Genomic DNA, 11,428 nt, shown 5'->3' with positions numbered 1-11,428 from the left:
ACAATCAGAAAACTTGGGTGTTCAATGAAACTTCTTTAAACCAAGAAGTATCACGCGATAGTATTTTCACACTCATCTATCAGTTTGTCACACTGCGGTCGCTTGGGTGATGCTGTGCTGCTGGAAACTGGGCTGCTGTTATTTCAAATACCAGCAGGGTCACACGTGGCAGACAGGTTTTAGCAGAGCTTCCTAAATAGGAGCAGAACATTGTCTGATATAGTGCCAAAAGACGAGCCTTTGGGTTAGAAGGCACTCAAAAGACAATTGGGAATAAGGAAAAGGAGGACATTTTCCAATGGGATGGCTTGATAGAGTACTTACAACACTGGATTCAAACACAATGATTGTGAGGATGACATAAAACTGGGCAGTGTTTCAATCTGTTGTATACAGGGTCACTACCCGTAGTAACTGACACAACATTCCCAAATGACCATTTTTGTTGTTGTTGTTGGTAGGTGCCATCGAGTCAGTACCAACCCATAGCGACCTTATGCACAGCAGAACGAAACACTGCCCGATCCTGGGCCAACCTCACTACTGTTGCTACGCTTGAGTCCATCCATGCTGCCACTTGGCCAATCCATCTCGCTGGGGTTCTTCCTCTTTTCCTCTGACCCTAACCTTACCAAACATAATATCGTTCTCCAGTGACTGGCCACTTCTAACAGTATGTCCAAAGTATGAGAGATAAAGTTTGGCCATCTTGGCCTCCAGGGAGCACTCTGGCTGCACTTCTTCCAAGACGGAGCTATTGGTTCTTTTGGCAGCCCATAGCACTTTCAACATTCTCCTCCAACACCATAACTCAAAAGCATCAATTTTTCTATGGTCTTCCTTATTCGCTGTCCAGCTTTCGCATGCATATGAGGTCATTGAAAATACTATGACTTGGGTCAGGCGCACCCTTGTCCTCAAGCTGACATCTTTGCTCTTCAACACTTGAAAAAGGTCTTGTGCAGCAGATTTGCCCAGTGCAATATGACGTCTGATCTCTTGACTGCTATTTCCGTGAGTGTTGATAGTTGATCCAAGAAGAATGAAGTCCTTGACAACTTCAATCTTTTCTCCATTGATAAGAATGTTGTTTATTGGACCAGTGGTGAAGATTTTGTTTTCTTTACATTGAGATGCAATCCATACCAAAGGCTGTGCTCTTCATCAGTAAATGTTTTAAGTCCTCTTCACTTTCAGCAAGCAAGGTTGTATCATCTGCATATTGCAGGTTTTTAAAGAATCTTCCTCCAATCCTGATGCCATGTTTATCTTTACCTTTAGTAAAACTTTACTTGCATAGGATATCAAAGAGATTGTCTGATGATTTCCACATTCGATTGAGTCACCTCTTTTTTTTCTTTCTTCTTTTTGCTTTCTTCGTGTATGATGTTCTTGATGTCATCCCACAACTCCTCTGGTGTTTGGTCGTCAGTGTTTAATGTATCAAATATGTTCATCAAATGATTTCTAAATTCAAGTGGGATATATTCAAGGTCCTATTTTGGCTCTCACGGACTTGTCTTCATTTTCTCCAGCTTCAGTTTGAGTTTGCATATGAGCAATTTGAGTCTGTCCCTGGCCTTGTTTTGACTGATGATATGGAGCTTTTCCATCATCTCTTTCCGCAGATGTAGTCAATTTGATTTCTATGCATTCCATCTGGTGAAATCCATGTGTATAGTTGTCTCTTATACTATCTAAAGAAGATATTTGAAATGAGCAAATCATTGGTTTTGCAGAAATCTATCATGTGTTCTCCAGCCTCATTTCTGTCACCAAGGCCATATTTTCCAGCTACTGATCCTGCCTCTCTGTTCCAACCTTTGCATTCCAATCACCAGTAATGATGAATATATCTTGATTGCATGTTTGATCAATTTCAGATTGAAGTTGGTAGAATTCTTCTATTTCATACTCACTGGCTTTAGTGATGGTGCATAAATTTGAATAATAGTGATATTAACTGGGCTTCCCTGTAGTTTCATGGATATTATCCTATCACAGACAGCGTTGTACCTCATGACTGATCTGGATATGTTCTTTTTCACAATGGATGCAACACCATTCCTCTTCAATTTGTCATTCCCGGCATAGTAAACCACGTAGTTGTCAGATTCAAAATGGCCAATACTATTCCATTTCAGCTCAATAATGCCTAAGATATTGATTGATGTTTATGCATTCCATTTTATTTTTGACAACTTCCAATTTTCCCAGATTCATACTTCATACATTTCATGTTCCGATTTTAAATGGATATTTACAGCTGTTTCTCTTCATTTTGAGTTGTGTCCCATCAGCAAACGAAGGTCCCGTGGGCTTTTCTCCCATGAGCTTTACTCCATTTATGTCATCACCGTCATTGGATTGGCAGCTCTTCCCCAGTCACATTTTGAGTGCCTTCAAACGCGAGGGGCTAATTTTCCGACACTATATCTGACAGTGCTTCTCTCCTATTCATAAGGTTTTCAGTGACTAAATATTTGGAAGTAGTTCATCACTCTTTCTTCCTAGTCTATCTTCGTCTGGAAGCTCATCTGAAACCTGTCCACCATGGGTGACCCTGCTGGTATTTAAAATACTGGTAGCATTGCTTTCAGATCACAGCAACTCACAAGCCACCACAGTATGACAAACTGGCAGACGAGTGGTGGAATGACCATTTTTAGTACCTCGTTAATTCCACTTCTTAAAGTGGCTTCATACCTCAATTTAACTATGTTCGTTGTGGCCTCCTTTTTCTCTACGGCTGAAAAGAGGCATGCTGACAGTGCTTTTCTGGCTCTTGCCTCAGAGAGAGACCACCACTGTTGTGATCACTAAACTCATCCATGACAAATAATTATTTTCACAGTGAAGTCACTCACTGTTGTATGATTGATTGACATAAACTCATTTATATCATTTTTAAATACAATTTGTGCTAATAGGTTTATTCTGCTTATATGAATACACAAGGGAGCTTCAAGACAAAATCCCATTAACTTTCAACTCAATGTTTCCACAAACTTTTTGATGATCCCTCATATTTTGATGAAAAAATAAAGAAAAGCAAAAGGCAAAACTCTAAGGTCATCTATATGTTCAAAAGGAAGCCCTAAACTCCCAAAGAAGAGGGGCCTGAAAGAAACTGAAACATAAGACAGTTAACCATCAAATGTCCAATGTGTCCTCTTGAGTCAGGAAGCATCACAGATAGAGAAAGCACAGACACTCTTCTGTTGTATATTGGAGCCCTGAGTTTGGAGAAAATTTTCCAAGAGAAGGTTCATGGAGTGCTGCCTTATTTGACTTGGGGAACTGAGTCCAAACAGTCCTAGGCTATAGGATAAAATGATCCAGACACTCTTCTGTTGTATATTGGAGCCCTGATGGCACAGTGGTTACAGCACTCAGCTGCTAACCAAAAGGTCCGTAGTTGAAAGATGTGGCAGTCTACTTCTATAAAGATTTATAACCTTGGAGACCCTGAGGTAGTTCTTTTAAGTTTTATGGAGTCATGAGAAGTCTGAATCAACCCTATTGCAGTAGAAATTTGGGCCTCTAGTATATGCCTGGAACTTCTAACAGCAAGCAAAGCAATTTTCAATGTTGCTATTGAATAAATTGGGAAATCAAGTTAAGAGGACATCATGCCTTGGAAGATATAAAACTGTTAAAATATTAATTTTACAATCTGCTCAAAACTTGAGTACTTCCTTTGTAATTGTTCACAGATTCATAAGATACACTTGATAAAATGAGAGCCTAGAAATATTCACCTTACCCCAAATCACACAAGTAATATAATGATAGATTCCATACTATAACCTTGGTGTTCTAGCTTCAAACATTTTATCCTATGCCAGTGTGGTGCATTCTAAGCAAATTAGTTTGTAACAAGACAGGTAATCCAAGATTACATTTGATGGCTCTATGATCTTAGGCATAACATTCATTTCAGTTGACTCATTCATAAACATGAGAATGGAAATATTTTATAGCATTGTGGTAAAAGTTAAGTAAGAAAATGTATTTGAAGCACAAGCCACAGTTGCTTAAATAATTTAAGTGCTCAAATACTTATTGTTTTAGTCAAAAAATAGTGATGAAGACTTATTATGAACCAAGCACAATACTAGATGTTGAGGTTATAATGATAAGCAATGCACATATGAGCCAGTGAGAAAGAGGTAATCAACAACTCTTGGGCATGAAGGACACAAAATGGATTACAATAATAATGATTTGAGTGTCAATAATGATAGTGGTTAAAACAAATGCTATTCAATCCTTGAGTGGGATAGAAAGGAATATCAGGAAACATGATTACAGGAAGCTTGTAAGCCCGTCTGCAGGCTATAACTGATTGGAATACCTAAAAGGGGTTCTAGAACTTGCCCAGTGAAACAGGCTGAGCCCATTCCCGAACCTTCTGAGGTGGGACATTCCCACTGGAAAGGACATGTAGACCATCCTGGAACAGCTAGAGCAATAGAAGATGCATCTTCAAAGAAAGAGCATCTGGAAAAATCCAAAACAATAATAGTACTCTGATTGGCTACTACAAGAACAAGCACGTTGTTTTCTGGGGAGCCATCAAGGCAAGCAATCAAGTGCCTTCAGAACAAACCCCACTCCAAGACTGAAACGCAAAGGGAACACATGAGTAGGCAGGTAAGATAGCTGGCGACCACATTGGTCTACTGGTGTGTGAAAGAGGGGTAAAGGCAGCAATGAAGATATGGGCTGAGTTCAACCATGTTCCACAGACTCCCATTGACTTGGAGATGAGAGAGAGAAGAAGAAGGGCTGATTGGTCCTAAGTGTGGTGAGACCTGGGGACACCTGAGCCCATGTACAAGGGCATAGCCATGGAGGGCAAGAGCTGAGAGGAAAGCATCCACATGATATGAAGTGAGGGGAGATGCACAAGAACATCCAAACTTGCAGATGGTACCCTTTGATCTAGTCTTGATGGCTTGGTGATCAGAACTCGACTACAGGAAGATATATATATATATATATATTAGATAGATAGATAGATATAGATGTAGATATATTTTTTTATATATAAAGGAAACAAGTATAAATTGCTACAATTTGATGAACTTGACCTATACTTATAGATATAGTAGCTCAAAATACCAACTGAGAGGGAAGAAGTCTTCACATCAAGTATCAATCCTATCCCCTCTCTATACAGGGCTGATAGGGACGGGGAATTTAAACATTGGCTACCTAAAGTGAGGGGGCAATAAAGGCACAAAATTACTGGCTTACAAGTTTTCAAGAGTGAGTTTAGTTTAAGAGTGTACGGAGTAAGGTAGAGTCGCCACTGAATAGTTTTCATCTTGTCTAGATGGGTCTGGTGAAAAGAGATGGGGATAAAATTCTTATGATTCATTAGAGAGTAATTGTTATGATGACTAATTGCGATGGTCACAATTGTAAAGGCAGAAGTTCTGTAACAAAAAGGAGGGAGTATTTAATTTTATAGTCCAGGAACAGAGGAGCCTAAGACCATCAAGGGAGAAAAGCACGAGCAGAATGTGGGACCCTATACAGAGAAGCAGTGACACCGGAAATGGAGGTAGAGATGAGGACGTGGAGAGAGAGAGGGGCTGAGGATTCCAGATTCAAGGAAAGAGATAGGCTGTGTGTTGGCAGCCAGGAGGCAGGCTTACAGAATATGCCCTTTTGTTGTTTAAATGATTATATATTCCTGAGTGTTTTTGTGTACACCCCCACACACAAACAAAACAGCAACAACAACAACAATAAAAAAAAACAACAACAGAGGGAATAGAAGCAAATACTGTCGGTTGATGATGAATGAAGGGGATTGTAATCATTGCAATGAAACGATGAGTATAAAACTGATGTTTTCCCATCTAAATCATCACTTAATTCACAATAAAATCTGTTTTAAAAAACAATAATTTTTTTAAAAAAAGGAATGCTATTCAAAATATTTAATGATGGTGCATCATAGACATTAACTTTGACCAGCCTAGATTTAAAGCCATGATCCCTTGAAAAAGAGTGGTGACAATGATAAGGAGAAAATAGATGAATGTAGATCAGTTTTGGTAATGAGTAAGTATTTGCTGATAGTATGAAAGTGGGAATTAGGGAAAAGAAGGAATGATGGATGATTCATAGGTTATGACTTCAACAACTGGGTAGGTTTGTTTCTGTTTCTGTTTTTTAGTGTGAAAACCTTTTGTTGACTTCTTACAATAGGTGACTTATAATATTCATTACTAATTGATTTTACTTAGCATAATATTCTCCAGGTTCATCCATGTTATGAGGTATGTTGAAGATTCATTGTTATTTTTGATGTTGCATAGTATTCCATTGTGTGTATGTTATTGTTGTTGTTAAGTGCCATTGAGTCAGTTCTGACTCATAAAGACCCCATGTAGGGTTTCTGAGGAGCAGCTGCTGAGTTTGAACCATTGACCTTGCTGTTCAAACTGACCTTGAGTTGAAGCCATACTAGGATTTGTGCGTATGTATCACAATTTATTTATCCATTCATCCACTGATGAACATAGAGGTTTTTTCCATCTTTCTGCTGTTGTGACTAGTGCTTTAATGAACACTGTTGTTGTTGTTAAGTGCCATTGAGTTGGTTCTGACTCATAGTGACCCTGTATAGAGCTTGTGAGTTTGAATCCCCTACCTTGTGGTTAACAATCCCATACTTATCCTACAGCACCACACCAGAACTCCGTGGGTGTGCATGCATCTATTTATATCATGGCTTTTATTTCTCTGGGATATATACCAAATAGAGGGATTGCTCTGTCGTAGAGAATATCTATTTCCAATGTTTCAAGGAAGTGCCATACCATTTTCCCACAGTGGTTGCACCATTTTACAGTTTACCAGCAGTGTATGAGTGTTTCAGTATCTGTACAGATTTTTGAGATCCCAATGATATGTTCATGTAAAAACCTTCAAGAAGGAAGTTGGATTTGAATCTAATCTCAGAAAGAAATAACTCTGAGCATCATTACCATACAAGTGGCATCGGAAACAAGAGTCAGGTAAGACACTAGGGACAGAGAGAGCCTAGAATAGAAAGAGGGCTCAGTCAAGATCTAGCCCTAGTACTCTCTTACAGTTAGAGTTCCAGAAAAAGAAAAGCGATCCGAAAATGAGACCAATGTAAGACTGAAGAAGTAAGAACAAAACCAGGGGTGCTGGCATCACTTTAGCCAAGAGAAAATTATTACCAAGGGGAAGTTCTACATTGTGTTGCATGATCCTTGAAGCAATAGATCTTTTAGTATAGTAACCATAATGCTTAACTCTTACATTTATTTTCTTCTTGCCAACAAAGTTGGTTAGTTTCCTTCAGCATAGGCACAATTTTGTCTATTTGATCATTGGTTAAGGCAGTAAAAATAGAGCTCATCAAAGATTTCAGATTGATGGGCTCTTTTTTTATTTTAGTGATCTGGGGAAAGTTTCCATTCCTCAATAAAAATGGCTTCATTACGGCACATTTGTACATTTTTAACCTAGAATATTTCACCAAAACTTTGTCTTCTACTACATTGATAATGAGAACACTTAACTGGGACATTTTCAACCAGTGTTCATTTCATATATACTGAACAACCATGAGGAGATTCATTTTAGCATTTGTATACAGGGTAGAGTTGCAGAATCCCCTGGCCATAAACTCAGGACTAGCTGGCTCGCTTTAGCACACCATATGGCCTGCTTAATTAATGACCACTCTGTAGTGGCACCAATAACAGCATGTGTTTTACAATTCATAGACTTTCGTGGTCAACAGGATTTTACTGAGATCAAGGACTGATTAAAATTGAAGTCATAAAAACTTAAAGTTAGAAGAAATTAAAATTAATATTACTTACAGATGATAGTGTTTGTCTTTCATCAAATCCAAAGAACAAACCGAAAAACGAGTAGAGCTGCCAAGCAAGTTCAGTGACGTAACTAACTGGCTCCATAACCAATAGGCACAAATTGATAGCTAGATAAAAGGTAATCCACTTAAAAATACAATGAAAGAAAACTTTGCATTTACAACAGCCACAAAATGTAAAGCACATAGACATAAACTCAATAAGAAGTGCATCGGTACTGTATTAAGAAAGTAATAACACTCAGGGAAGGAACATAAAAAAAGAAAGAAGAGAGAAGCATCTTTTGCTTTTGCCTTTGGATAGGGAGATACAAGACAGCAATAGTGATAATTCTTCCAAATTGAATGATAAATCCCATGCAATACTACTTGAAATTTCAACAAATGGGCAACTTGACGCTGTGAAAGTAAAACTTATGTGGAAAAATAAAATTAGTGATTATCCAGGAAAACGCTGAAAAAGGAGAGTGACTGGGAATATCAGTTCTACTTGATATTAAAATTCATTACCAAGCCACAGTAATTAAGGCAGTGTGTTACTGGCTCAAAAATTGACTGACAGATTGTTGTAACTGAACGGAGAACAGAAATAGGCTTTACTATCAGTATGGAATTATTCATAAATAGAAGCTGAGGCTTTACTAGAGGTTAAAGCACTCAGAGGCAAAAAGCCTCCAACTCACAGGGAACCTTTAGGACAGAGTAGAACTGTCTCATCTGGTTTCCATGACGGTAACCTTTATGAAAGCACATTGTCACATCTTTCTCCCATGTAATGACTGGTGGGTTTGAACCACCAACCTTTTGGTTAGCAGCCCAAGGCTTAGCAACAATTGTGAGATTGGCCCAGGATCAGGCAGTGTTTTGTTCTGTTGTGCATAAGGTCACTATGAGTCAGTACTGATTCGAGTCATAAGGTCACTATGAGTCAGTACTGTTGTTACCTAACAGTAACAACAACATTAAACCCAAAAACTCTAGTCATAATTTTTATAGGAAATTTTTCCATTACTTAATGATGATTTGAATTCACATTAATATTGTTAAAACTTAAGTATCTTTCTATAGCACAATAAGCAATAATAAAGGATATAGGTTTTAAGTAAAAATATAAAGGTAAACCTTCATACATCAAGTACAAAAACAAAACTAAAAATAAATCTCAGTGATGGGACTGTAGGAGGCAAGTGGGAAGAAGAAATGACTGTGCAATTCAAATGGCTTGTCCTTAGAGCTAAGAGACAACCAGGAAATAACAGCAAGAGAATGCACCCCTTTCTAGAAAAATATGAATTACCAGCACTGATGAAGAAATAGGAAACCATCACCAAGCTCCATTTCCAAATTTTTCCTTCACTTTTAAAAGAAGCTCAGTATCCCCCCAAACAATGACTCTCTTTCCTCTTCTCTCCTATTCTAGTTGTTGTTATTGTTAAGTGCCATTGAGTTGGTTCTGACCCATAGCGACCCTGTATATGGTTTCTGAGGAACAGCTGGTGAGCTTGAACTGCCAACCTTGCGGTTGAAACCAACTTTGCAGTCCAGCGCATTAACTCAGTGTCACACCAGGACTCCATGGCTTGTCCTTAGAGCTAAGTAATCTTTGGCATAAATAATCTTTGGCCTCTCTATATAATTATTGGCCTCTATATATTCACCTATTCTAAATGAAACAGGGGTGTTGAGAAATCGGAAGCAATGAGTAGGCTTTTAGCTTAGCTAAAATAAAATAGAACCAGCTTAGAACAGTGACTATAGCTACAGTTTAACTCCCTCCCTATCTATAATCCATAATTAATCAAACTTTTTTCAATATCCAAAGCAGAACTTATGCCAAAACAAAGGGGGGAAACTCTCCTCCCAAGAACAAAGGAAAAATCAGCAAACATGGCCAGTTGAACCATCACTATGTCCAGAATGCAACCACCCTAACTATGGGCATGACTGATTCTTAACAAGTGTATATCAGAATCCCAGAATCCGTTGAAGAGCCTTTCCGAGATATACATGACTATGCCCCACTCCTGGAGACTGAATTGATTAATTAATAGCTAACCCCCACCTTGGGACTACCAACAGGAATGAAATAGAATGGCTATACATCTCTTAGGAAAATCACTGATAACCACCAGTGGAAAAATCAATAGTGCTTGCTAGAAACAACATGCCTAGAGGGTCAGCATAACCCGAGGGAAGCAAACCAACAAAGAACTTCCTAAAATTCCTGACTCCTTCCCCATGCTCAAGATCCTTGTCAATCCTCCTCCTCCTTTTTCCTTGGGGAGGCAATTCTGGGAGATCACCGCTCCCCTGTCCTCTTATATATCAATGCACAATAAATGTTTGCTCTTTTCTCTGAGCCCTGTCTCTGAGTAGTGGCTATGTCAGCGGTAGTTGATTTAAAAAAAAAAAACAACTTTTTGTGGTAACAGAAATATATCATATAAATGGGATATTTTGTCCTTTTGTGTACCTCTTATTTCAACAGCCAGCTTTACCATTTTCAGACCTGAACCAAAACATTTTAATATTTAACTGCTTGGAACTCTTTCCCCCACTTATACGGTGGTTATATGAGGGGGCTTCTAAAAGTTTGGAGGGGGAAATGTCATCATCTTCCAATTCCATTTTCCACTGGCTCAAGTCCAAAGAAGCAAGGGTTGGAGGATAGCCCAGATGCAAGATCCAGACCCAGCAGAAAGGAAGCAAACTTGTGTAGTGTCCTTTATACTAGACACATGCCACAACCAAAGGAAACCTCCTTTCAATTGATTGGCTGTTCACAGCCAATCATCATAGATTTAACTACACTGCCCATAGTTTTTTAACCATCACTCCCCAAAACACCTTAGTAGAATAAAATTTGCATTTAATTATCTTCAGAGTAGGAGGCAATATGGTGATAATTTTCAGCAGTGTAATCTGGACAACAGAAGATTCTGGTTACCCAGCAGTGAGACTTAACTTATTGAAAGGAACCAAACTGTAGATTTTCCTTGTTCCCAGTCAATGGCTTTGGTGTAACATGAAAATAAAAGTATAATGGAACTATTAATCTTCATTACCCTAATAGTCCTTAAAGTACTGTTCGGGTAATGAAGACAGAACCTATTCTGGCTTCATCATGTGGTTATGGTCACTGCTAACTTCAGAAGCAATATCAGCCCCTCCCCACATCAGTGCTCTTTTATTTCTGTCTCTGAAATGAAGGGGATTTTCTGAAGGAAGAAGATGATGAATTTGAAAATCAAACTGATGTCAGTAGAGATTTGGCACTCTAGCCTGAAACTTGCAGCAGAAACAAGTCTCTCAAGATATTCAAAATATATACCAAAATATCTAACTTGTTAAATGCTGTCAAGTCGGTTCTGACTCATAGAGACCCTGTATAGGGTTCCCAAGGAGCAGCTGCTTAGCTTGAACCGCTGACCTGGCAGGTCAAACCAACCTTGCAGTCCAATGCATTAACCTGAAGCGCCATGCCAGGCCTCCTAACTAGGATGCCTCAAAGAGAACACATAATTTAGAAGAAACCCTTAA

The sequence above is a fragment of the Chrysochloris asiatica genome, unplaced genomic scaffold (genome assembly GCF_000296735.1).
Source record: "Chrysochloris asiatica unplaced genomic scaffold, ChrAsi1.0 scaffold00134, whole genome shotgun sequence".
NCBI lineage: Eukaryota > Metazoa > Chordata > Mammalia > Afrosoricida > Chrysochloridae > Chrysochloris > Chrysochloris asiatica.
This window is presented reverse-complemented; position numbering follows the sequence as displayed.